We start from the raw sequence: 27,814 nt of genomic DNA on the forward strand, positions 1-27,814 counted from the left end.
TCCATTATGGTTTATCACAGAGAATTGAACATAGCTCCCTGTGCTGCACAGTAGGAAGGACCTCGCTGTTTACCCTCCTTCCAGTTTGTATCTGCTAATCCCGAACTCCGACTGCTCCCCACTCCTGTCCCCCATGGCAAAGGCAAGTCTGCTCTCTGTGTCTGTGAGTCCGCTTCTGTTTTGTGGATAAGTGCGTTTGTGTCATATTTTAGATTCCTCATATAAGCAGCAGGAGTGATGCATTTGCAACATTGTAACATAGTATGGACAGCCCTCATACCATAGAAAGTGATGTCCAGATATAGAAAGATGTGTGCTGTATTCCCATGATTAAACTGCTACAAACGGTCTACACTGTGCATTATAATGACCTTAGAAAAATGCAGTTATGTGTACCATGTGTGACCATACGAGCACAGTTACATGTGCCACATGTGACCACACAGGAACACAGTTGTGTGTCGCATGTGTGACCAGACACACAGTTACGCGTCCCACGTGTGACTACACAGGCACGTGGTTACGTGCTGATGTGTTCCCGCATTTTCAAAATTTATCCACACTTTACAAGCACTGGTTACAATAGGAAATAACAAGAAAAATAAGAGCAGAGTCAGTCCAAACAATATTTATTTTAACTTTGTCTTGCTTTTCCTTTTTTACATTTTTGTTGTTCATTCAACCTAACAAAGTCTCTTTTAATGCTTAATGACTTCTTCACCATCCTTTTTTTTCCTACAAGAAAGAAAATATTTTCTTTAAATAATTTCTTTAGAAACTTTTGTGTCTCATGCTCTTAACTTTCTCCAGAGCATTTAAACTCTTTTTTTTTTTTTTTTTTTTTTAGGAATTGTTTGTTTGTTTTTGTTTCTAATTAAGCGCATTTTCTGGTTCAGGGCTTTTGACAATGCCAAAAAGAAATGTAATTAAAATCACACTGGTCACAAGAGGAGACTTTTGGCAGAAGCATATTTTTATTCCCTTCCTTAAAAAAACACATTCAGAACCTTGGCCAATCTGATTTTTATCTAACTGGCTGAAGGGCCCAGGAGCTGTTCGCGTCCACCCTGCTTGTCTGCATCCACCCTGCTTGTCTGCCTGCCAACCGTTCGGAATTCAGAGGCCTCTTCTCAAAAGTTCAAAGACTGACTTCACATCGTCTAAAGCTTATTTTGAATCTGCCTGGGGGAAGCATTTTGAGGTTAATCCCATGGCCTAAATCCAAATGAGAGGCAAATGGAAAGCTTTTCTAAAAGTCTCACCTCAAATCAGCATCTTGAGGAGCTCGCCCTTGCCCCTGGTGTGGGGGTGACCGCTGGAGGAGGTTCAGAGTGGGTGGTGATGGACACTTAACAGCAGAAGGGCTGAGATGGACCTTCTAGAGGAGCAAACAGAAGAAGAGGAGAAGGGGATGGCTGGGCCTGCTCTCCTTTCAAAGAACCCATGGTAGGGGGTGTTGTATGGTCATATTATGCTTATTTTGCTTAATGATATGATGAATAAGTATTACCCTCGGCGAATATCCATCTTAATGCCTCACAGAACAGCTGGAAACTGCTAAAATAGCCAGACAAAGCTGATAAGGGAATGTTAGTTTTCCCTTTCAGAGAATTTCTAAGAATGGAGATAAAGGTAGAGTGAGCCTCAACAAAATATATATATGAGGATGTGAGAAGAGCTTCTCATGTAGTAAAGTATATCCAGAGAAAAGCTCATGCTAGACAGTTAGCTCTAGAAAATAAAGAAGGGGAGGAAGAAAGGAAAGAATCTATTTCTAATTTGTAGATAAGCTTCCCTGGTGGCTCAGACAGTAAAGCATCTGCCTGTAATGTGGTAAACCAGGGTTCGATTCCTGGGTCAGGAAGAGCCCCTGGAGAAGGAAATGGCAATCCACTCTGGCACTCTTGCCTGGAAAATCCCATGGATGGAGAAGCCTGATAGACTACAGTCCATGGGGTTGCAAAGAGTCGGACACGACTGAGTGACTTCACTTTCACTTTACTTGTATCATTTTTTTAGATTCCACATATAGCTGATATCATTTGATATTTCTCTATGTCTCACCTTAACATAAGAATCTCAAGGTCTATCCATGTTTCTATGAATGGGATTATTTTATTCTTTTTATGGCTGAGTAGTATTCTATTGTCAGAGAAGGCAATGGCACCCCACTACAGTACTCTTGCCTGGAAAATCCCATGGACGAAGGAGCCTGGTAGGCTGCAGTCCATGGGGTCGCTAGAGTGGGACATGACTGAGCGATTTCACTTTCACTTTTCACTTTCATGCACTGGAGAAGGAAATAGCAACCCACTCCAGTGTTCTTGCCTGGAGAATCCCAGGGACAGGGGAGCCTGGTGGGCTGCCGTCTATGGGGTCGCACACAGTCGGACATGACTGAAGTGACTTAGCTTAGCATAGTATTCTATTGTATATGTGTACCACATCCTTATGCATTCCTCAGTTGATGGGCATTTAGTTTGCTTCCACATCTTGGCTATTGTAAATACTGCTGCTATGAACATTGGGGTACATGTATCTTTTTGAATTAGAGTTTTCTCCAGGTATATGGAAAAGAGTGGGATTGAAGGATCACATGGTAATTTCATTTTAAGTGTTTTAAGGAACCTCTATACTGTTCTCCATAAGTGGCTGCAAAATTTTTTCATTCCCACTAACACTATAGAAGAGTTCCATTTTCTCCACATCCTCTCTTAGGGTTTATTATTCATAAATATTTTAATGAAAAAAGTACACCATAAATATTTGTAATGTGGATGTCTATCTCTGGTTCCTCTGCCTTTTCTAAAACCAGCTTGAACATCAGGAAGTTCACGGTTCACATATTGCTGAAGCCTGGCTTGGAGAATTTTGAGCATTACTTTACTGGCGTGTGAGATGAGTGCAATTGTGCGGTAGTTTGAGCATTCTTTGGCATTGCCTTTCTTTGGGATTGGAATGAAAACTGACCTTTTCCAGTCCTGTGACCACTGCTGAGTTTTCCAAATTTGCTGGCATATTGAGTGCAGCACTTTCACAGCATCATCTTTCAGGATTTGGAATAGCTCAACTGGAATTCCATCATCTCCACTAGCTTTGTTTGTAGTGATGCTTTCTAAGGCCCACTTGACTTCACATTCCAGGATGTCTGTCTCTAGGTCAGTGATCACACCATCGTGATCAGTCCATTTTAAAGGAGATCAGTCCTGGGATTTCTTTGGAAGGAATGATGCTAAAGCTGAAACTCCAGTACTTTGGCTACCTCATGGGAAGAGTTGACTCATTGGAAAAGACTCTGATGCTGGGAGGGATTGGGGGCAGGAGGAGAAGGGGACTACAGAGGATGAGATGGCTGGATGGCATCACTGACTCGATGGATGTGAGTCTGAGTGAACTCCGGGAGTTGGTGATGGACAGGGAGGTCTGACGTGCTGCGATTCATAGGGTCGCAAAGAGTCGGACACGACTGAGCGACTGATCTGATCTGATTTAGTCCTTTTAGATTGGAAAACAAAAAGCACACAGAATTTAAGTTGATAAGGAAACAACTGCACAGTATCTAAAAATCTGGTGTTCACTCAGTTCAGTTCAGTTAAGTTGCTCAGGCATGTCCAACTCTTTGCAACCCCATGGACTGCAACATGCCAGGCCTCCCTGTCCATCACCAACTCCCAGAGCTTATTCAAACGCATGTCCATTGAGCTGGTGATGTCATCCAACCATCTCATTCTCTGTCATCCCCTTCTCCTCCCATCTTCAATCTTTCCCAGCATCAAGATCTTTTCCAATAAGTTAGTTCTTTGCATCAGGTGGCCAAAGTACTGGAGTTAGCGGTCCATTGGCTAAATGGAGGTTTAGTGATTTTCTTCTGAAAATTGACATGCATGTAGACAGCCTTGGGACACTGGCCTTGGAATCCAAGGGAATGGAAACTTCCTTGCATTCACACCTTTCACCCTGAAAGGTCTTGTCTGAGAAAATAGCTTACATCCTCAGTAGCCTGAAGGGTTAACCAGCACCTTCCTTCCTGGTGTATCAGCTTACAGTGGGGAGTAACTCACAGCAGACTATAAAGACAGGCTAAAATCTTGGGTCACCAGTGAAAGACTGTGTTAAGTAAGGAAGAATTAGAATTGAACATAAATTAATGAGGTTATGACCTAGTAAAAGCTTTCTCACAGTTAAAGCTCTCTGAAATAGCTTTTTGTCTTACTATGTATTTTTGAAAATCAATAAAAATTAATACTAATGCTTATGGAACGAGTAAGGGGGGAGAAGGCTACACTGTGATTTCTAGATATCCTGCTGAGTAGGCAGCTCCAGCAGTGAGGGGAATAACCATGGCCCTTGGAAAGGCTGGGGAGACTGCTTGGGACTCTAGGCACAGCCAAGAAACACGGCTGTTTTAGGACTTCCTCCAACAATCTCATAAACAACAACAAGAGCTCTTAAATTCATTCTCAGTTTGGACCACCTAGATAGCATATTAAAAAGCAGAGACATTACTTTGCCAACAAAGGTCTGTCTAGTCAAGGCTATGGTTTTTCCTGTGGCCATGTATGGATGTAAGAGTTGCACTGTGAAGAAATCTGAGCACCGAAGAGTTGATGCTTTTGAACTGTGGTGTTGGAGAAGACTCTTGAGAGTCCCTTGGACTGCAAGGAGATCCAACCAGTCCCTTCTGAAGGAGATCAGTCCTGGGTGTTCTTTGGAAGGAATGATGCTAAAGCTGAAACTCCAGTACTTTGGCCACCTCATGCGAAGAGTTGAGTCATTGGAAAAGACTCTGATGCTGGGAGGGATTGGGGACAGGAGGAGAAGGGGACGACAGAGGATGAGATGGCTGGACGGCATCACCGACTCGATGGACGTGAGTTTGAGTGAACTCCAGGAGATGGTGATGGACAAGGAGGCCTGGCATGCTGCTATTCATGGGGTCGCAAAGAGTTGGACACGACTGAGCTACTGAACTGAACTGAAGTTAAACCAAAAGGAAACCTCTTTTCAGCAGAGATTTAGTTGTGATTGCTTTTGTTACCAACAGCTTGGCCTTGCTGTGCACCCATGCCGAATAGGAGTTTCGGGCGAAGCAGAAAAGGAGAGCTTCGCTGCTTTGCCAGGCAAAGGATGGGCCATAGCAGGCACCTGCCAGGAAAAACTATGTGTCTCCCCTGGAGAACTTGATGAAGGGGTTTTATTGCAATGGGTCACAATTCGGGTTCCTGACAAGATTAGGGTGTGAGCAGGGCTTGCACCCCCTTAATCTTGTCTCAGGTGGTGGTCTCCTAATCTTGATGAGCTTCTCTGGTTCCTTTAATCCTGCCTCAAGTGATTTCTTGGCTGATCCTCCCTTGATTAGCAACAGTTTCATTCTGAAAGATGTTGTATAAAGGCAATGTTAAAAGAAAGTAGTCAAATGACAGCCTGGAGCTCTATTTATTGAGGAATGAGGAGAAGAGACCCAGCCCTCCATGTTGGACCTGGCCACCACATTTTCTTCCTCTCTACTCTGCAGAGCGTCAGAAACCCAGATAGTCCTGAGGGTCAGGAGGAAACTAGAGTGGGAAGGGCACTTCTCTTTACGGGGCTCGTCACTTCTCACTCTTGAAGAAAAAGGGAAATGTGCTTCCACTGTTGCTGAAGCTTCAGTATTTTGGCCACCTGATGCAAAGAGCCAGCTCATTGGAAAAGACCCTGATCCTGGGAAAGACTGAGGGCAGGAGGAGAAGCGGGTGGCAGAGAACGAGATGGTTGGATGGCATTACCATCTCCACGTACAGGAGTTTGAGCAAACTCCGGGAGATGGTGAAGGACAGGGAAGCTGGTGTGCCTCAGTCCATGGGGTTGCAAAGAGTCAGACACAACAGAGGCTGAACGACGACTGCTATTACTCAGCCAAACCAGGTGGCACTTCAGACTTGGCACTGAGGAGCTTTTCTCTGTCTCACATCTTTCGCCTTTCCTGCCAGACCGTCAGGGTTCAAGGCCGGTTCTCCTGCCCCAGTCCTCCACGTGGACTCAAGGGTGTCCTCACAGATCCCCACAGGACTTTGTTCATACCTGCTTGTTAAGACTCTTCACAGCTCTGCCACGGCCTCTATCAAACCACAGCATCCCCCGATCTGTGCTCAGCATCTCTCCCATCTCTGGAACGACAGAGTCTAGCTGGGATCCAGGCTCTGAGGACAGCATGTATGTATGTTATGATGTGTTTTTCATTTAATTGTTTAGAATTTTTAATACATGTGGAAAATTGCATCCATCCAAGCCGAGTGTTGGCTTGGTATTCAGCTGAGTCTGACTGAATATGCAGATGCCTATAAGAAAAGTCACAAAAACTTAGGGGGAACTGGTGGAAAACAAGTTTCAGTTCATGTGTGGTTTCTGTACAAGACCCAACTCTCCAGCTCCTGGATAAGTTCTCGCCTCCTGGGGACACTGCCAAGACACACTTGTACTTTCCTCCCAAACACAAAACTGAAGATACAAAGGGTGTCCAGTGCTCACTATGCTTTATCTCTGCTGAGAATAAATCTTGACCTTGTGGGTAGAGCCAACATTGACCTCTGAGTGGAATCCATTAGCATCTTCATTAGTAATTTTAATTTCACCATCATACATAAAAGAGTAATTGTATATAAACACATACACACACATACTATTTGCTTTTATATGTGCACGTTTATAAATGGCTTTAAAATAATAATAAAGCTAGCAATGTGCATCCAAATGTTAAATTTATTGTATTTAAAATATTGCATTTACCTCTAAAGCCCCCACTCAGTACACTCCTTCTCAGTTGAACCCTACTTCCTTCCCATCAGAAGTAACCAATAATCTGTTTTATTATTTCTTTACTATTTCCATATTGCGTGTGTATATATGTATCCCTTTTGTGAATGCATATAGATTAATCAACCCCTGGTCAAATTGTTAGAAATAAAATCAGACAATATGTGATCTTTATAAACATTTTTCTCTCAATGTTAAAATTTTGAGAGTCTTCCATGTTTGTATGTATGCTGCTGCTGCTGCTAAATCACTTCAGTCGTGTCCGACTCTGTGCGACCCCATAGACGGCAGCCCACCAAGCTCCCCTGTCCCTGGGATTCTCCAGGCAAGAACACTGGAGTGGGTTGCCATTGCCTTCTCCAATGCATGAAAGTGAAAAGTGAAAGTGAAATCACTCAGCCGTGTCTGACTCTTTGCGACCGCATGGACTGCAGCCCACCTGGCCCCTCCGTCCATGGGATTTTCCAGGCAAGAGTACTGGAGTGGGTTGCCATTGCCTTCTCTGGTTTGTATGTATAGCTGTAATAGATTCCTTTAAAACTATTTTAAAGTGAAATTATAATGTACATTAATCCAAATAATATTTGATGATCTTGGATAATCCCTCATTCTCTGACAACAGTATCTTTTTTATTTTTTATTTATTTATTTTTTTTACAAAACCACTCAGACGGTGTCCTCTCCCCTTTACTCTCCCAAAAAGAAGAGAAGAGAAGAATGATCATCAATGGCCAATGGCAGCTGCAGAAGCAACACCAAAGACCGGCTTCAGGTTCAGAAGAGGACACTGCATCTCTTCCTCATGGAACAGTATCTTTTTTAAAAGGTACATGTTCAATTCTTTGTTGATAAGGATGAAATAGATTTTTCTGTAGTAAATACACTATACTTATACTGAGTCAATGGAGGAATCACAAAATCCAGGGTGACATTTTTTCTGATCAGTGCCTCAATTAAAACTAAGATCTTTGCAGAACAAAACCCCATCTATAAGGAGATTCAGCAACACTGGCAAAGATCTGATTCCTAGTGGTGGACGGTCTCTCTGCAGTTTTGCTGAGAATCACCAAATGGGACAGAGTTACACACACAAATATGTGCACATATGCCACTATGAAACATAGTATCATAAAATGCTAGATGTTCAAACATATATATTTATGCATTAAAAATATGTTGGTCATCTACAATCTTCTGGAACACAACCAATTTTAGATATGGTATATAGGATATAAACAAAAGAAGTAAGGCACATGATGTTATAAAGCTTAAATTTAGGTGCCAAAGATAACAAACAAGAGACAAACAAGTAAACATAGCTATTTCAGAGAGTGATGATGAAGAGAGTAAATGAGGGTGCTGCAAGAGGGGGACCAAAAGACCAATGTGAAGCCTGTCTAATTCTAGAGTAGGCGGGGAATGCCAGTGATATTTAGCCTGAGACCTGAATATAAGAACCAGTCAGCTAGGAGACAGCCCAGGGAAGAGCTGTCCAGATAGTGGGCTGTACTATACTATACTCATGACCTCATGCTAACTTGGCCATAGCTGTTCTACACGAAATGCATGTTATTGGATCTGCAAGACAGGCAGAATGTTAAGTCATCATGTGATGGAAGTGGAACATGGTGGACTGGGTCTGAGCCAATCATTACACTGGTGGGATGCCTAACTACGTCTATTCCACCTCTCATTTCACCTATCTGAACAGATGCCTCTTCCTCAACCTACCTGCAGACAAAGAAAGAACTGGGTTCAGTTTATAAATGAGTCAACTGAAAATGGACTACTGCCACAAAATAACCCCATTCATATTGGACTTGAAAGTGGTAGTAAAGAGAAACTGCTATATAGGAAAAACTCTGAATGGTACGTTGCTTAGTCATATAGAAGAAGAGAAGCATGAGGTCCAAATGGACCGCTGATCAAGGAAGAATGGTTTGAACAGTTGAGAAAAGGAAGACAAGGAAATGGAAGGAGGTGGGTAGATCTATGCGAATGAGTATAAAGCATGCAAAATATTTGTGCTTTACATTATGATATTAATAGTGAAACAATGTTTGCATTAATAATTCTACAGGTGTCTATAGAGAAGCCACCTAATAAGCAGCATTTACAACCCAACTCATCTTACCTTGGCCCACCCAGAGCTTCTCCAAAAGATCTGTAAATGGAGTGCTCATGATGGTAAAGATGGAAGCTTTGTGATGACCCCATAGCATAAGCTCCTTCTCACTAAAGCTAATTAATCTACTACTGTCAGTGCTGAAAGCCCAAACTGCCCACTACAAGGGCCGGTTCTGAAGCCTCAGCACCACACTTCATGAAGACCAAACTTCATTCATCCTGCAGAAGAAGTGAGTCATCCTTCTCAGAGACGACATGTCAGCTTCACAAGAACACAGACTGTGTCTTGTCATATTAATCCTCTCATGCTGTCCATTGTGAAGCAACCTGGCACCACTTTGAAGGCTCCCTAAACTTAATGCAAGACAGGAGTAAAGGAGGAGAAGAAACAGTATACGTTTGGTGACCCATGCAGTCTCTCAACTCTGCTATTCATCCAGCGGATGCTGCAGAAGCCACCTTCACTCAGGTGTGGCAGGGCAACCCTTAGTCTCCTGCTGCAATGCCTTCTGCGTTCTCAGCTCCCTGGGCTCCTGAGATGCGGGTACGCATGTGCCCTCCACCCTAGTGTGAGGGAGTCAGCAGTACCCATAGAGTTGAGCAGTGGAGGCGGAAACCATCACAAAATGCCTTCACCCTTCCCACCACTTCATTCTTTTCCCTTGAAATCACTCCTCAGGATTAGCCATCTGGATCAGCCTTGTCTCAGTTCTACTTTCTAGGAAAGCCCAGACTACAGAGTATTTACTATTACCCCCCAAATGAGGAATTTGAGGCTTAAAAATTAAATAACTTGCCCAAGGCCCCAAGGATAGCATAATACAGCCAGAAATTAAATGTATCTATTCGACACAAAAATGTAATTTAGCAACCCCTTTAGAATATCGTGATTATTATAAATAATTTGCCTCAGAAAAAAAATTGTGCATTATTTTTAAGAATATTTTAATTTTAAAGGTGTATCTTAATTTCTACTACTCTTTCCATAAAAAAACAAATATGTTAAAGAAATTAAATCTTGAAATTAGAATCTAATTACACTATCATAAAAAGTTCCAAATATAATAATGACTTGCTAAAAATACAAGAAGTGATGATTCAAGAGCAAGTATGTTAATCAAGAAAATTGAGTTTTATAGATGTAAACTGAAGCACTTTGCTGTACACCTGAAAGTAACACAGCATTGAAAATCAACTATATTCAATCAAAAAATTTTATAAGAAAAGAAATAAAAATTGAGTTTGAATCGCAGTGTTTCTACTAAATTCTAGAGAAATTATTTAGCTTTTCTGAAATTTGATTTCTTAAGTAGAAACATGAGCATAATAGTGTAACTAGAAAATTTTATAGAGATAAAACATAGCATTAATCTCATTGCCTGAAATGCACTAAGTAGCCAACATATTTATTTTCTTTCTCCTTTGACTGAATCTTGAAAAGTTTATGGGCTTCCCTGGTGATTTGGTGGTAAAGAATCCTCCAGCAATGTAAGAGATGTGGGTTCAATCCCTGAGTTGGGAAGATCCCTTGGAGAAGGAAATGGCAACCCACCCCAGTATTTTTAGCTGGGAAATCCCATGGACAGAGGAGCCGGGTGGGCTACCATCCATGGGGTTGTAAAGAGTTGTGTCCAACTAAGTGACTAAACTACAATAGCAATGTGGAGGCCTAGCCTTGAAACCTGAGATTGTGTCTAACTGTGGAGATTTCATTGACCTGAAGAGCTAAATGAAGATACTATTTCCTGTGTTCCTCACTCCAGTGTTTATTCAACTTCCTAGAGAAGAAGATCCTCTAAATACAATGACACATCAACTCTTAGATAGAAATCATCAGGAAAAAAAGCCATAGAAAATGCTTCAAATGGAAGATTTAAAACAAAAGATGACACTCAAAGAGAAAAGAATACCTAAGATGTGGAAACTCACAAAAGCCCATCTCATGCAGACTGTAAACAACACATGGGCTCCTCACAGCTGGGTCTGAGGCTCAGCTTTGCCTCCAGCTCCAGTTATGAACCGTGATGGACATCCCATGCTGGTGTCAGCCAAGATGGGGACACCTGAGTCAGTCTGCAGATTGGGTTTCATGACCACCCAGGCAGCCTTGGCCAGGAACCTGTCTCGTAGATGACCATTCATCACTAAACCACAGGGCTTTAAACCTGGTGAAAGAGGTGGGCACACAGAGTTTATGGAAAGATGATTAATCCAGGAAATAAATTTCTTTAAATAAATTAAGTGATAACGTAAAGAGATCAAGTATAGACAAATAGATTATAGCATACCAAAACTTCTATATATGTCTTAAGGTCTCAACAGCAGACAGAAGGCTACTGAGGGCAATGGAACAGACCTTAGATTCCTAGTAGTTTCAGGCTGAGACTGCAATATGGGCAGTTTTCTTCAGACACTGGATTGCTAGCAGTCTCTGGCAGACACTGAACTCCTAGCAGTTTCAGTGTCTAGTGGAAACTAGACGTTTCCACCTGGAGTTGTGTTAACTGGGGTGGTCATGGCTGAGAGCCAGGATTCATACACATTGATCACTTACTCTGTGCTGGAAATTTTATGTACATTACTTCATTCAATATGCACAAACCCTATAATAAGATCATCTCTTCTCATTGTATGGGCTTTCCAGGTGGCTCAGTGGTAAAGATTCTGCCTGCCAATGAAGGAGACAGGGGTTCAATCCCCTAATCAGGAAGATCCCTTGGAGGAGGAAATGGAAACCCATTACAGTATTCTTGCCCGAAAAATCCCATGGACAGAGGAGCCTCATGGGTTACAGTCCATGGGATCGTGAAGAGTTAAACATGACTGAGCGACTGAGCATTCTCATTGTACAGAGGAATAAACTGAGGTTTCAGTTCAGTTCAGCCACTCAGTCGTGTCTGACTCTGTGCAACCCAATGGACTGCAGCACACTAGGCTTCCCTGTCCATCACCAACTCCCGGAGCTTACTAAAACTCATGTTCATCAAGTCGGTGATGCCATCCAACCATCTCATCCTCGTTCATCTCCTTCTCCTCCCGCCTTCAATATTTCCCAACATCAGGGTCTTTTCCAGTGGGTTAATTCTTTTCATCAGTTGGCCAAAGTATTGGAGTTTCAGCTTCAGCATCGGTCCTTCCAATGAATATTCAGGACTGATTTCCAGCCTTACAGTCCAAGGGGCTCTCAAGAATCTTTTCCAACACCACAGTTCAAAAGTACCAGTTCTTCAACACTCAGCTTTCTTTATAGTCTAATTCTCACATCCATACATGACTACTGGAAAAACCACAGCCTTGATTAGATGGACCTTTGTTGGCAAAGTAATGTCTCTGCTTTTTAATATGCTGTCTAGATTGGTCATAACTTTTCTTCCAAGGAGCAAGCATCTTTCAATTTCATGGCTGTAGGCACCATCTGCAGAGCCCCAAAAGATAAAGTCTCTCACTGTTTCCATTGTTTCCCCATCTATTTGCTGTGAAGTGATGGTACTGGTTGCCATGATCTTAGTTTTCTGAATGTTGAGCCTTAAGCCAACTTTTTCACCCTCCTCTTTCACTTTCATCAAGAGGCTATCTAGTTCTTCACTTTCTGTCATAAGGGTGGTGTCATCTGCATATCTGAGGTTACTGGTATTTCTCCTGACAATCTTGATTCCAGCTTGTGCTTCATCCAGCCCAGAGTTTCTCATGATGTAGTCTGCATATAAGTTAAATAAGCAGGGTGACAATATACAGCCTTGACTTGCTTCTTTCCCTATTTGGAACCAGTTTTTCCATGTCCAGTTCTAACTGTTGCTTCTTGACCTGCATACAGATTTCTCAGGAGGCAGGTCTGGTGGTCTGCTATTCCCAACTCTTTCAGAATTTTCCAGTTTGTTGTCATCCACACAGTCAAAGGCTTTGGCATAGTTAATAAAGCAGAAGTAGATGTTTTTCTTGAACACTCTTGTTTTTTCAATGATCCAGCAGATGTTGGCAATTTGATCTCTGGATACTCTGCCTTTCCTAAATCCAGCTTGAATATCTGGAAGTTCATGGTTCATGTACTCTTGAAGTCTGGCTTGGAGAATTTTGAGCATTACTTTGCTAGTGTATGAGATGAGTGCAATTGTGTGGTAGTCTGAACATTCTTTGACATTGCCTTTCTTTGGGATTGGAATGGAAACTGACCTTTTCAAGTCCTGTGGCCACTTTGCATTACAATAAACTTGTATAGAAAAACATAGCACTCTTGGGGTTAACTCTGGGATCCGAGTTGTTGTAGGGGAGAGCTGAGATCATTTCTGCATTATTTTATACACTCTCTAGTATTTGATAAGGAATATGTATAAGTTTGTAATGAAATAATACATTCAAATATTCTTTTCCTTTTTAACCAGAAAAGATGCCTTTTGATTTGAAAGAAATGAAGAAAGTAAAATATATGGGATATCATATCTGATTGGATATGGCAGGGAGATACAGGGCAGGAGCATGTGGTGATTGCTTGGTTTCTTTTCCCATGGTGGCACCATTCATGGTAGGGAATATGGACAGAGGACAAAGAAAGCAGTAAGAACACACAACACATTTAAAATGTCTTAAAAGACATTTGAGTTCAAGACACTAAGACATTATAGAGTCTCTTCATTCAGATTCCAGGGTAAAAACTATGCTGAGAATTTTAAGTTAAAAATAATCTGACCACATATACTATTGACATCCTGGGGAGGATGTTATTACTAACATGTGAGATGAGTACAATTGTGCGGTAGTTTGAGCATTCTTTGGCGTTGCCTTTCTTTGGGATTGGAATGAAAACTGCCCTTTTCCAGTCCTGTGGCCACTGCTGAGTTTTCCAAATTTGCTGGCATATAGAGTGCAGCACTTTCAGAGCATCATCTTTTAGGACTTGGAATAGCTCAACTGGAATTCCATCACCTCCACTAGCTTTGTTGTAGTGATGCTTCCTAAGGCCCAGTTGACTTCACATTCCAAGATATCTGGCTTTAGGTGAGTGATCACATCATCGTGATTATCTGGGTCATGAAGATCTTTTTGATATAGTTCATCTGTGTATTGTTGCTACCTCTTCTTAATATCTTCTGCTTCTGTTAGGTCCATACCATTTCTGTCCTTTATTGTGCTCAATGAAACCATGAGCCATGCCATGTAGGGCCACCCAAGACGGATGGGTCATGGTGGAGAGTTCTGTCAAAACATGGTCCACTGGACAAGGGAATGACAAACCAATTCCTTATTCTTGCTTCGAGATCCCCATGAACAGTATGAATACTGAGGTTAGGAAAATTATAAAAGAACTCCACCAGGCTCACAGTTTACAAAGTAAGAGTCACAATTTCAACAAACTGGAGTGCATAACACACTGACCTTGTTCCATGCGGAGAGAGCATCCACTGGGTCACCGGAGAAGAAAACCTGGATCTGAGCAGTGGTACGGAGTGGGCTCAGGGAACAGACAGGGAGCAGGGCAAACTTTGGAATAAGATTGAACAAAATGAAAACAACAGTGAGAAATCTAGACTCTAAGGAGTGCTAGGAGCAGCAGCTCAGATTCCATCCTGAAATTCAATGGCCAAAGAGGCCTCCATACCTCACATAAAATCTGCCTGTGTCTAAGACTCTGCCAGTCCAGCCAAAACCACAGGGAGCTCCAGGAATCTTATGTTTGCCTCCTGTGTTCCCAGCTGATTTGAACATCTGCCTGCAAGGCACAGCTTTAATTAGTGTAAATATGCTGGGCTGAAATTAAATAAATATCAAAACACATTTTTGCTCCTGCTACAGCCTTCTCCCTTACCTAAGCTGGAATCAAAATGGTTCATGTGGGACAAATCCCAGTAGTTCTCTTCAGTATTTTATATATATATTTCTGTTAGAGAAGCCACCAATATCCAGGCAACATAATTCAGCTTCTCTACATGCCATCGGTTCCAAAGGTTGGAGGAGCAATTGCTAAAGTTGAAAACGTTAAAAAAAACAAAAACAAAAACAAAAACAAAAAAAACAACTCCTGTGATGCAAGAATTCCAGGTAACAACAAACACATCTTTGAAATGTATTTATATCTTGCTTTTGCTAATTTATCATTTATGTTGAACAAGTTTAATTGAGCACATGCTATTTAAAAAATATCATGTGTTAATGTAGTTTCTAGGATACCAAAAGAAATAGAACAAAATTATGGCAAAAAATACTCTCATGAAGTAGAGAGAGAAAGCTCAAAGATACCTGGTTTTATAGAAGAGGAGAAAATACAGGAGTCTATTTTATAATATTAATATCACAAAGGCACACAAGAAAGGTGACACAGGTGAGGTGTGGTTAAATTGCTTCATGGGTTGAGGGACAGATTATGTCCACTTGGAGAATGACAGAAAGAGCCTCTGGTGAATTGAGAAGAACATTTTGTTGTCACTAAGGACCTAAGATTAAATTCTGAGATAAAAATTAGTTTAGAGGATTTTGATCAGAAGAATGCTCACGCGTTCTTATTCAGGTTCATGGAAGCCAAATAAGGCCAAATGAATTGCTCACCTGCCCCTCGGAGACATGGACACCATGACTAGCTTCTAAGCACACACAGTATTATCTCCTATTATCTAAATATTTTATTTTTTATTCACTCTTCTACTTTCTATGATTACAAGGTAAGCTTTATGAGGTCAAAGACTTTGCTTCTCTTTATTTCAGTGCCTAGACCAATGCTTGGCACATAGGAGGTGCTTGATAAATATTTACCATTTGAAAGTGAAAGTGAAGTCACTCAGTCATGTCCGACTCTTTGCTACTGCATGAACTGTAGGCTACCAGGCTCCTCTGTCCATGGGACTTTCCTGGCAAGAACACTGGAGTGGGTGGCTATTTCCTTCTCCAGGGGATCTTCCCGATCCAGGGATAGAACCCAGGTCTCCCGCATTGGCAGGTAGACACTTTCCCATCTGAGCCACCAGCGAAGCCATTTACCATTTATCAGTAGTCAATTATGAGACAGAAGCTGTCTTCCTATTACTTAACACTTATAAAAACATTCTGGCTTCTGATTCTTGCCCCCATTTCATAGATGAAGAAACTGAGGCAGTGAGGTTCTATAAACGGACCAGAGAACTTGGCCTCACCTAGGTGTGTGAATATGTGCATTTGGAGATGGAGTTTGACAGAAAGTAAGTAGCTTGAGTCTTAGGCAATGAGAAGGAGAATGGGTACCAACCCAAACTCAGAGGTTTTGTAGATGAGAAGGGATTTATGTCCTTGGAATGTCAGCACCCAGAGAGGCAATGGATACACTCAGATTCAAGGCTGTCACTCTTAAAACAGCTTGCATTAGATTCAGCAGGACACTCGTGGTGGAGAAGGGCTTGTATAAAATACTCAGGTCAGGCACCCAGCTCCAGACATGTGAGGCAGGCAGAGGCATTAGAAGATCCTTGCAAATACCTGCACGTCCTAGAGTGGCTTGAAAGCAGCCGAATGGATTCTGAGCCTCCAGCCTGCCACAAAGTAAAGGGAGTCTGGACTTGACATGGCGAGCAGACGGAAGTCTGGGGCTTCAGAGTGCAGCTTCCAGTGGGATGAGAGGAACGAGGCAATCTGGGCATCTCAGCAGATGCCTGTGAGGAGGGAAGGCAGGAGGCTGGGAGGTCTCCCCCAGGGACCCCACAGTGTCTGCACACTGGATGTGAGCTCCAGGCGTGGCTGCATTCTGTGTCTGCCTCCACCTCAAAGCAGGGACTCAGAACAGAGCCAACCTTGAGTTAAAGAATAAAAAGCAAACTGCATTTGTATACATCTGCAAGTGGGGGTTGAAGTCCTGCCTGCCCTGTGTTAGCGTTCATCCTGGACTCTGAGTTGTCGTGAGCCTCATGTGTCCACTCTGTATCCTCAGTGCAAACCTAGCATCGTTTGAGGAGGACATTTGAAGGAATCTGGGGGCCTGCAGGAGAAGGTGCAGACATGGGAAACTTCCAGAAGTCACAGGATTCTGGAAGCAAGTTTAATACAATGAGATGGAGTTAGCAAAAGTGTTTTATGGTATTTTTAAAAGTCTGCTTAAATAAGTCTTGATAGCAGAAGAAAGGAAATGAGATAAAGTCAGCCTCCTTCAAGTTTGCTAACTGCTTTCAGGCTACAGGTGGAGACAGCAGGTCCCCCAGGCCTTTAAGTTCAACCCAGCCATTCTCCCACTTCTTTCATCAAGCGTGGTATACCAGGTGCTGTGCTTTTACTGTGAGGGATAACCATTTTTAAAACCAGATATTCATACCAGTTCAGTTCAGTTCAGTTCAGTCGCTCAGTCGTGTCCGACTTTTTGCAACCCCATGAATCGCAGCACGCCAGGACTCCCTGTCCATCACCAACTCCCGGAGTTCACTCAGACTCACGTCCATCGAGTCAGTGATGCCATCCAGCCATCTCATCCTCTGTTGTCCCTTTCTCCTCCTGCCCCCAATCCCTCCCAGCATCAGAGTCTTTTCCAATGACTCAACTCTTCACATGAGGTGGCCAAAGTACTGGAGTTTCAGCTTTAGCATCATTCCTTCCAAAGAACACCCAGGACTGATCTCCTTCAGAATGGACTGGTTGGATCTCCTTGCAGTCCAAGGGACTCTCAAGAGTCTTCTCCAACACCGCAGTTCAAAAGCATCAACTCTTCGGTGCTCAGATTTCTTCACAGTGCAACTCTTACATCCATACATGGCCACAGGAAAAACCATAGCCTTGACTAGACAGACCTTTGTTGGCAAAGTAATGTCTCTGCTTTTGAATATGCTGTCTAGGTTGGTCATAACTTTTCTTCCAAGGAGTGCCGGGAGCCGGCATATTGCATATTGAGTGCATATTGCATATTGAGTGCAGCACTTTCCACAGCATCATCTTTCAGGATCTGGAATAGCTCAACTGGAATTCTATCACTGCTGGGAGCCAGCGTGAGGAACTCCGCCCATGACAAAGGTCATGAGGAAGGAGGCTCGGCATACGCAAAGGTGGGATCGAGCCTCAGGAGTCCCCCTGGAAATTCTCGAGCATCTACCCCCCAAACCAGAGTCTGCCTACTTTCTGCTTTGTGCTTTCACCTACACCTCTGACTTTACGGGGGGCTGTCCCCCACTACCTCTCTCTGAAAAAAGAGTTAGCTTACAGCTTCAGTTAATAATTCCTGGGTGTGACAGTGTTTCAACCTAAAAACTCCTTTGGAAATCCTCTAGCCTGCCTGAATAGGTTTTTCCGGCCACATGTGATTGTTCAGAGCCTCCCAGCTGTGAAAGGCAGGAGATGTTCTAAACTACCTAAACACAGATTCCTTTGAGTAGTTAAAAGATTGATTAGAAATTGTATTGGTGAAGGGTTTTTCACTTGTTGGGCCAATGTTTGCTGCTAAGTCTCCATACTCCTTACCTACTGTGTCCTTGGCAGTGTATTGATTGATATAATGGGTGTATAGAAATGTAAAATGCAGCTTTGTCTAATGCTTTTTTGGAGGCTGGTGCCTGACTTTGGAATAATCACCTTTAGAGAAAAATAAGTTTCTTAAAATGTTAACAGGCCTCCGGGCCAGAAGATGATGTCAATCACCTGAACTTTTGCATATGATAAGTTTGAAAGCCTGGCTTAGATTAGAACCAGGAACTGCTGTCTTTGCATGACTCCACCCCTTCCCCCATTATCCTCTATGCATAACTTAAGGTATAAAAACTACTTTGGAAAATAAAGTGCGGGCCTTGTTCACTGAAACTTGGTCTCCCCATGTCACTCTCTCTCTCAAGTTCTGGCTGAGTCTCCATCTGGAGCACGGAACCCGCCATGCTTGCTAATTATGCCTGGGCTTCTAAGATCCGACCGGGGAGGCCTCAGTGTCTCCTCTCCTTCGGGAGAACGGAAGGACGCCTGCGGCCTACGTAAGTGGTGCAAACTTCTTGTCTTGAAGTTTTATTGGTCTCCCGCGTAAACCAAGCTACTCAGCCTCTTTTCTCCACTGAATTTTCCTACTGAGCTATCCTCATTCTATTATTCTTTATATCCTTAACGTTTAATTAAGCAGTTGTTTCCTGACCCTCGCCTACGCCGTCTCTCCTTCGAATACCCTGGATCAGCTGGGGCTGGACCCCGGCAAAGGAGTAAGTGTCTTTTAATTTCATGGCTGCAGTCACCATCTGCAGTGATTTTGGAGCCCAAAAAATAAAGTCTGACACTGTTTCCACTGTTTCCACTGTTTCCCCATCTATTTCCCATGAAGTGATGGGACCAGATGCTATGATCTTCATTTTCTGGATGTTGAGCTTTAAGCCAACTTTTTCACCCTCCACTTTCACTTTCATCAAGAGGCTTTTGAGTTCCTTTTCACTTTCTGCCATAAGGGTGGTGTCATCTGCATATCTGAGGTTATTCATACCAACCCTCACTAAATGGACCTGAAAAAAATTCGACACACTTTTGTACCTAAGTATGTTAAAGACAACCCTAATTGCGGCTTCCTTTGCCATAACAGACTAGAGATTGACTTTCACGATGCAAAATGACTCAGGCCACAGTGAAATATTGACTGTGTAGAGACTAGAATTTAGGTGGGCCCATCTCTCAACTCAATGCTTATATTTTTATTTTTTAATCTCATCGTTTCCTGCCTTGGTTTCTTGGCTTGTATCTCATTTTTTAAAGTAATTTTTAAGATTGGAAGTGTTTGCAAGAAATTTTAGAGGAAAGTCAGTTTTCAAGCCCACTCCAATAGTTTGGCCATCCTCATTGGAAAAGATCCTGATGCTGGGTAAGATAGAAGGCAGAGAAGAGGGCAAAGCAGAGGATGAGATGTTTGGATAGCATCACCGATTCAATGGACATGAACTTGGGTGAACGCCAGGAGACGAAAAGGGACAGGGAGGCCTGGTATGCTGCAGTCCATGGGGTCACAAGGAGTCGGACAAGACTGAGTGACTGAATAACAACAACACGAAAATATTCCTAATGTAGATCCTTCTTTCAAACAAAAGCGAGTGGTGCACTTGCCTTTCTGGTTGTGGGTTTCCAGCTCTGCCTCTGAAGCCCCGTGCTGTTCCTCTGAGTTTGCTAGGACTCCTTGAGAGGTGTGTCCCATGGCGGGCCGGTCTGTAATGGAACTACCCCTCTGTAACCTGCGGGTTGTATCTGCAGAGCCTGGAAGAACAGCTCCTGCTCTCAGAGCCCACTCAAAGCAGGAGAACCGTGGCGAGGGGGAGATGAGAAGGGGAGGTCTCCCAGAAACCCATCTGCACAGAACCGACAGAAGCCGGACGCCTGACCCACAACTCAGGCACCCACTGGGACCTGGGCTGCACTTGACATCCGTCAGACCTGACCTAGGTCTGTGTGCTCAGTCACTTCAGTCGTGTCTGACTCTTGGTGACCCACAGGACTGCAGCCCGCCAGTCTCCCCTGTCAAATTACTGGTGAAGGTCGCCAAGCCCTCCTCCAAATCTTCCCGACCCATTGATTGAATCCACATCTCTCACATCTCCTGCATCGGCAGGCAGGTTCTTTGCCACTAGCGCCACCTGGGAAGACCTGACCTTGGCAAGTCCCTTAAAGGAGCAAACTCCTTCCCTCCTGCTGAGTGAGTCCCCGTGACCTCTTGCAGATGCAGCCTCAGCAAAGATTCCATTGGATATTCACCAGTGTAATACGTGCAAGCACACGCACACGGTGTAGGAGAGACGTTTCCTGGGCAACCAGTGTGAAAACACTGCAGAGGGAAGCAAGGAGGACTCTAGTTTAAGAACTTGGTAAGATGAAGTTTGAAGTTTGCAGGGATCCTTGCCCATAGTGGCTGTCAGGAAGCTCAAACTGATGAAAACATCAGGTCATAGCTTAAGCACCCCATTTTTCTGGCTAATGTAATGGGGGCCACTCTGTACAGGATGAATGCTGGGGGGGAGGATTTTGGGGTTTTGATGGTGAATGAAACAGGAACATTTCCATGGATAAAATATGATTATAACTGCACTGCAAAATGGTGGAAGGAAAATTACAAAAATCATATCTGAAGTCATTTCTGGGTGTTGGTAAAAGGCTCTTTTCCTTCTATTTCACTAATTCAGGGGGATTTCTAAATTTTATATACTAAATATGGAGTCCTTAAGACATATACAATGCTTTGCTCTTCTTTTTCTATTTCTAAAACCAGAACGACTTTAATGTTGAAAACGTCATAAACAACAGCTTGAATCAAAAACTTAAAACTCCAATATGTTAATCACTCAGAAATTGCTATTACTAGCCATTACTTATTCCTTCCCACCCTTTTAATTTATGCAAATATGCACATTTACACATGTATGGACAGATGTGTACATATTTTACATCACAAAGAATTGTTCTGTGTGTATCTTGCTAAATATGTTTCTTACATGGTTAATGCATTATCACTGAATAAGCCAAAGGCATACTTATAAAATGTATTCAGGACATTGTTCTATTTTTAATTCTTGCCTGATACAGCATCATGTGTGCATGATAATAAGTGATTTTAGCCAATTATTTCTATCAGTTAATTCATTTCTATGTTGCCCTTTCAAATACAATGCTATGATGCATTTCCATTTACAGATATTGCTTTCTATTTGTCAGATTAATTTTTAAGATATATTCTCAGAAGGAAAATTGATAAGTGAGGAAAAATATAAATTTTTAAGATTCTTAATGCACTGCCAATTTGTCCTAAAGGATACTTATATCAATGACATTTTTAGTTTTAGAATATCTGTTACTCTACTCGTGCTGACCTTAAGTACTGTTAGAGTCTTTTATTTTTGACAAATTACACTGTTGGGTTGAAGAGTTTATGTGTATATATGTACATTATTATCTTATATTGCATCACTTCTATTTCAAGAATTCTGTTACCACTCATCTTTTAATCACACTCATCTTTTAATCTTTTAATCACAATCTTTAATCACAAGAATAATAACTGAGAGTTCCATGTTTACTTTCATGTTAGTTCCACAGTGTTGTCAATGGGTTTAGTTTTATTTCATCTCTTAAATGCTCACATATCTTTAAGAGCGGATATAAGTTTGATTTTCACTCTCTTTGATGGGACAGTGGACAATCTCTCATTCTACCGTGAGAAACGGATGCTCCAAGAGAAAGAGTGGCGATCAGCACAATGCTGCCAGGAGAAGAACCTCCTGTGCCTCTCCTGTCTGGAATTCTTCAGCAAATCTGCCCAGCATGGTATGGAAGTACCAAGTGAGCCTTCTGTCAGCGTCAGCTTCCTTTTCTTTCTCTTGTCCACGAATCTTGTTATGCAGCCAAGCAGGCTTTCTGTATTTTATGGAGAAGTAAAGACCAGCCCAGACCTCTGAGATGCTAGTGTATATAATGACCACTTGTAAAGTAAAGGCTCCTGATTAACATAAAAAGTAAAACATATTTACATAATAATGTCAGGATTTTTCTCTTAAGGTGACCTATGAGGTTAAAAGCCGTTCTATTCAAGATTAGATCAACATTATTTGAAATGGAAATCTCTAGCCCGGAGGGAGATAGAAAGGGAAGAAAGACAGTAGACAGGGGATGAGAAAGGATAACAGAGAGGGAAAGAGAAGTCAAAAAAAAAAAAAAAAGAGGAAGGGAGAAAAACAAAGCCCTGAGATGCTTAATCTGTTTTTCCTACTGGTATAGATTAAACAGGCAGGGTAGGCAGTGTAACGAGTCAGTTCTTCACATCAGGTGGCCAAAGTATTGGAGCTTCAGCCTCAGCATTAGTCCTTCCAATGAATATTCAGGACTGATTTCCTGTAGGATTGACTGGTTTGATCTCCTTGCAGTCTAAGGGACTCTCAAGAGTCTCCTCCAACACCACAGTTCAAAAACATTGGAAAAGACCCTGATGCTGGGAAAGATTGAAGGCAGGAGGAGAAGAGGACGACAGAGGATGAGATGGTGGATGGCATCACCGACTCAGTGGAGATGAGTTTGAGTATACTCTGGGAGTTGGTGATGAGCAGGGAGGCCAGGCATGCTGCAGTCCATGAGTCTCGAAGAGTTTGACACAACTGAGCGACTAAATTGAACTGAGTCAATGTAATGGTATTTATAGGGCCTGTCCTTGTGGTGGTGGTGACTTTAAGACGTGAAATTAAATCATTACCTTTGAGACTATCTGCTGCAGACCCTGTTCTGTGCCAGACATGGTAGGGAAATACTGTAGGAATATGTGGACACAAAGGCAGCCTTATTTCAGAAAGTCCTTGGAGGGCACTCTGAAAACACTCTCATCTTATCATGGAGGTTAGGACTCTGAGCCAAGCTTAACATCCATATGCACTTTTTCAAGACATAACAACAAATATTTTATGAACTACTAAGATATATCTATGCCTATGTCATACAAAGTCCCATTTGCTAATAAAAAAAGATATGAAAATTGTGCTTCTGTAATTGAATGAACAAATGAATGAATTGACATTCCATGTTTTTTATCCCATAAGTGGATATTAGACTTTGAGTTCCATGAGGCGGAATCCTTTCTCTCTTGGTTTATTTCCAGGGTGCCTCACTACTCAGGGAATGATTTTCCAGTTCCAAAGCTGGGAATAATTGTGTATTCGCATTTCTCTAAAGAAATAGATCTTTAACTCAGAATTATAGTTATACTCAGCAGATAGGAATAAAACAAAAACTTCATTTTTAATGCATCTTTTTGGTCCTCAGCAGACTTAGTGTGAGAAGAAAATATCTCTAGCACATAGAGAGAAGCAGGTATAAATCTTTCACCTTTCTGACAAGATTTAGTGCAGATTTGAGCAGACAGAGAGGAGGAAAGCACTATTTCTGAGGATCAGCAATCCTATTGCCAGATCTTAACACACCAACAGGAATATATGGACCAGAGAGTATCTAATAACTTGGGGCCATCCTGGAGAGGGATTGGCAGGGTTCTTTCTGTGGGCCTAACCAGCTACGATCATGCCTCTTAGCTAGAGCAGCTGAACGTGCAGAGACTGGCATCCTGCATACAGGGGCAACTTAGGAGTTCTATTAAGTTCGGCTGCTAAGAGTCTCTACTCACACACTCTAACTGCCTCTTCTGTCTGGGGCCCAATGGCTGCATTGGACCCCAGGTGCAAGCAGGTACATCTATCCACTTTTAATTAGAAGTCGAGTGGCTTCAACATATTTAGGGAGACAGTCCGGAGTAGGGCTTTTTAAACTTAGTTCCCATGTGAATCACCTGAGAGACTTTTTGAAAATATAGATACTTAGTTTCCTCTCTAGCCACCGGAATCCCTTAGAATGAGTAGGAATTAACGTTTTTAAAAAGTTCTCTGAGTTGTTACTTGGCCCTATTATGGGAAGTACTATCTGTCAGCTTTTTTCACTTTGCTGTTTAAGTGAGGTCCAGAGGTAGATGATGTTGGTGTCTCCTAGAAGCATGTTAGAAATACATAGTTTTGGGAGTCGTGCTGAACCTATGGACCCAGAATCTGCATTTTTACATATTTCTCAGGTATTGAAAATGTATGCTGACATCCGAGGCTAAGGGCTTATATTCTTACAAAATGGCATAGGCAAAAGAGTTTAGTACCGGAAGAGAAATTTCTGAGGTCCCTTACCAATGCATTAGTTCAGTTCAGTTCAGTTCAGTCGCTCAGTTGTGTCCTCCTCTTTGCGACCCCATGAACCGCAACACGCCAGGCCTCCCTGTCCATCACCAACCCCCAGAGTTTACCCAAACTCATGGCCATTGAGTCGGTGATGCCATCAAACCATCTCATCCTCTGTCGTCCCCTTCTCCTCCTGCCCTCAATCTTTCCCAGCATCAGTGTCTTTTCAAGTGAGTCAGCTCTTTGCATCAGTTGGCCAAAGTATTGGACTTTCGGCTTCAGCACCAGTCCTTCCAATGATCACCCAGGACTGATTTCCTTTAGGATGGACTGGTTGGATCTCCTTGCAGTCCAAGGGACTCTCAAGAGACTTCTCCAACACTACAGTTCAAAAGCATCAATTCTTCGGCACTCAACTTTCTTTATAGTCCAACTCTCAAATCCATACATGACTACTGGAAAAATCATAGCCTTGACTAGATGGACCTCTGTTGACAAAGTAATGTCTCTGCTTTTTAATATGCTGTCTAGGTTGGTCATAACTTTTCTTCCAAGGAGTAAGTGTCTTTTAATTTCACGGCTGCAATCACCATCTGCAGTGATTTTGGAGCCCCCCAAAAATAAAGTCAGCCACTGTTTTCCCATCTATTTGCCATGAAGTGATGGGACCAGATTTTAGTTTCTGAATGTTGAGCTTTAAGCCAACTTTTTCACTCTCCTCTTCCACTTTCATCAAGAAGCTCTTTAGTTCTTCTTCACTTTCTGCCATAAGGGTGGTGTCGTCTGCATATCTGAGGTTATTGGTATTTCTCTGGGCAATCTTGATTCCAGCTTGTGCTTCATCCTGTCCAGCATTTCTCATGATGTACTCTGCATATAAGTTATATAAGCAGGGTGACAATATACAGCCTTGATGTACTCCTTTTCCTATTTGGAACCAGTCTGTTGTTCCATGTCCAGTTCTAACTGTTGCTTCCTGACATGCATGCAGATTTCTCAAGAGGCAGGTCAGGTGGTCTGGTATTCCCATCTCTTTCAGAATTTTCCACAGCTTATTGTGATCCACACAGTCAAAGGCTTTGGCATAGTAATAGGTATCAATTAGGTATTTCCTGAATGAGTAGATGAATTCAAAATATTAAAAAAAAATGTGAAAGAATGTCAGGGAAAAAAATGAGATGCCAAGTTTCACCCCACATATGTATGTGGAGATAGCAGAGCCTCCAGAATGAAGATACGGATGGTTTTCTTATTCAAAGGGTGTGCATCAATTCATTCAGCATCAATTCAGTTATGGACGTCCAGTTCCCAATGAGATAGATGACTTGGAAGAAAGGACACTATGTCTGAAGTCCTCTTCAGGAGAAAAGTAAACCCTCTTACTCTGGCTCAAAGTTGACTTAATTTGGGGGTTGTGCTTTCAGATTCCTGACTGCCGTTAAGTCTTGGGTTTCTCTACTTACGTGCCATCGCTGAACTCAACAGGCTGTGTAGTTCCTCTCTGAGTTCCTCTTCTGAACTCAGGCACCTCTGTCTCCTCTCTCCGCCCCACCTTATGTGCAGTTGAGGTTCCACAGTAGTCTGGCCCCTTAACCCCTCAAGCTCCAGGCTTTCCCACTGGGTCCTGTCCTGGTGCAGAACCTCTGGTGACTTCACAAGAGATGGAGGCCAGCAAAGGACCATCTTCCCAAAGCTGACTCCCCCAGTCAATAAAATGAGTCAATAGCTGACTATTCTGAGTGTTAGTTGCTTCTTTGTGCCTGACTCTTTGCAACCCCATGAACTGTAGCTTCTCTCCATGGTGTTCTCCAGGCAAGAATACTGGAGTGAGTTGCCATTCCCTTCTCCAGAGGATCTTCCCAATCCAGGGATTGAACCCGGGTCTCCTGCACTGCAGGCAGAGGCTTCCCTGGTGCCTCAGACATAAAGAATCCTCCTGCGATGCAGGAGACCTGGGTTTGATCCCTGGGTTGGAAAGATCCCCCGGAGAAGGAAATGGCAATCCACTCAGGTATTCTTGCCTGGAGAATCGTGTGGATGGAGGATCCTGGCAGGCTACAGTCCTTGGGGTCGCAAAGAGTCAGACACGACTGAGCGACTTTCACACACATACATATTCTGGCTGTGGATCTTCCTCTGCATCTCTCCTAGCAGACACTCTTGGCCTGTTTGTAATAGCTTCTCTCCTTTAGTCTGTGGTCTCTTCTCCAGGCCTGATGTGGCTCCAATAAGGAAAAATGTAAATACCTAGAATAACACTTTCATGAGACAAATGCCAAGGTGACTTATTTTCACACCTCGGGACCAACAGCTGATGAAATACAGTGCCGATTGGACTTCCACAGACAGGAAACAAGGGTGTGTTGAGAAAGGAGCAGGGTATCCTATGGAAGACAGGGCTGCAGGGGCCCCGAGGGAGGAGACACTCAGCGTGATGCCGGCACAGAGATGCCCCCGGGCTGTGAACGGCACCCGTCTGAGGCTTCGTCTGCAAACATGAAATTATGGTATCTGCCTTAAGTGGAGGGTGAGCGCAGCAGCCAATTAAAGATTTTGTTTTTAATTGGAGGATAACTGCTTTGCAATGTTGGTTAGTTTCAGCCGTACAATAACACGAATCAGCTGTAACTATACACATATCCCCTCCCTCTTGAATAAATAGCCTTTCAAACATTTCATTTGGGGCTTATACTTCTTATTTTTAATTCTAACCATACTTTCCAAATGTCAGGTAAATAACACAGCTTTAACCTCTCCAGCCCATTTTTAAGGGTTTACCATATGTTTGTTTATTGGTGAAATAGCCAGAGCCTGAGTTCTTGCCCTGGGGAAGTTAGTCATTGTTAACTTTTACTAGGTTGCCATTTTTCCCTTCTTTAAAAAAAAAATTACTGACGTGTAGATTTTCAATGTTATGTTAATTTATTCTGTACAACAAAGTGACTCCGTTATATATATATATATATATGTGTGTGTGTGTGTGTGTGTGTGTGTTCTTTTTAATATTCTTTTCCATTATGATTTTCACAAGATATTGAATATGCTTCTCTATGTTAAACAATAGAACACAAATTGAGATATCTGGGTTGTCATGTTTCCATGTCATGTTGGTATAAAAGAAAGTTTCCAAATTTCAGAGTACAGATATCCTCTGACTGAAGTCTAAAAATGAGCTTTCTGCCTGCGTTTAGACTTGCCTGAAAAAAGTTTTTAAAATCTTAAGTCTTTTAAAAACAGTAGTCTACTGGCAGATCACCTCAGAGTAGGTGATGATTGTATTTAAAAGGAGGCCCCCATACTAACCTGGGGGAACA

At 42.5% G+C, this 27,814-nt stretch overlaps 1 non-coding gene across 1 annotated transcript; it reads right to left on the reverse strand.

Annotated features, from left to right (window-relative positions):
* Positions 1 to 7,453: 7,453 nt before the first annotated feature.
* LOC129623943 (small nucleolar RNA U3) lies at positions 7,454 to 7,661 on the reverse strand. The gene has a single exon (XR_008700690.1). It is a non-coding gene; the product is annotated as a small nucleolar RNA U3 (small nucleolar RNA).
* Positions 7,662 to 27,814: the final 20,153 nt, after the last annotated feature.

The sequence above is a fragment of the Bubalus kerabau genome, chromosome 11 (assembly GCF_029407905.1).
Source record: "Bubalus kerabau isolate K-KA32 ecotype Philippines breed swamp buffalo chromosome 11, PCC_UOA_SB_1v2, whole genome shotgun sequence".
Classification (NCBI taxonomy): domain Eukaryota; kingdom Metazoa; phylum Chordata; class Mammalia; order Artiodactyla; family Bovidae; genus Bubalus; species Bubalus kerabau.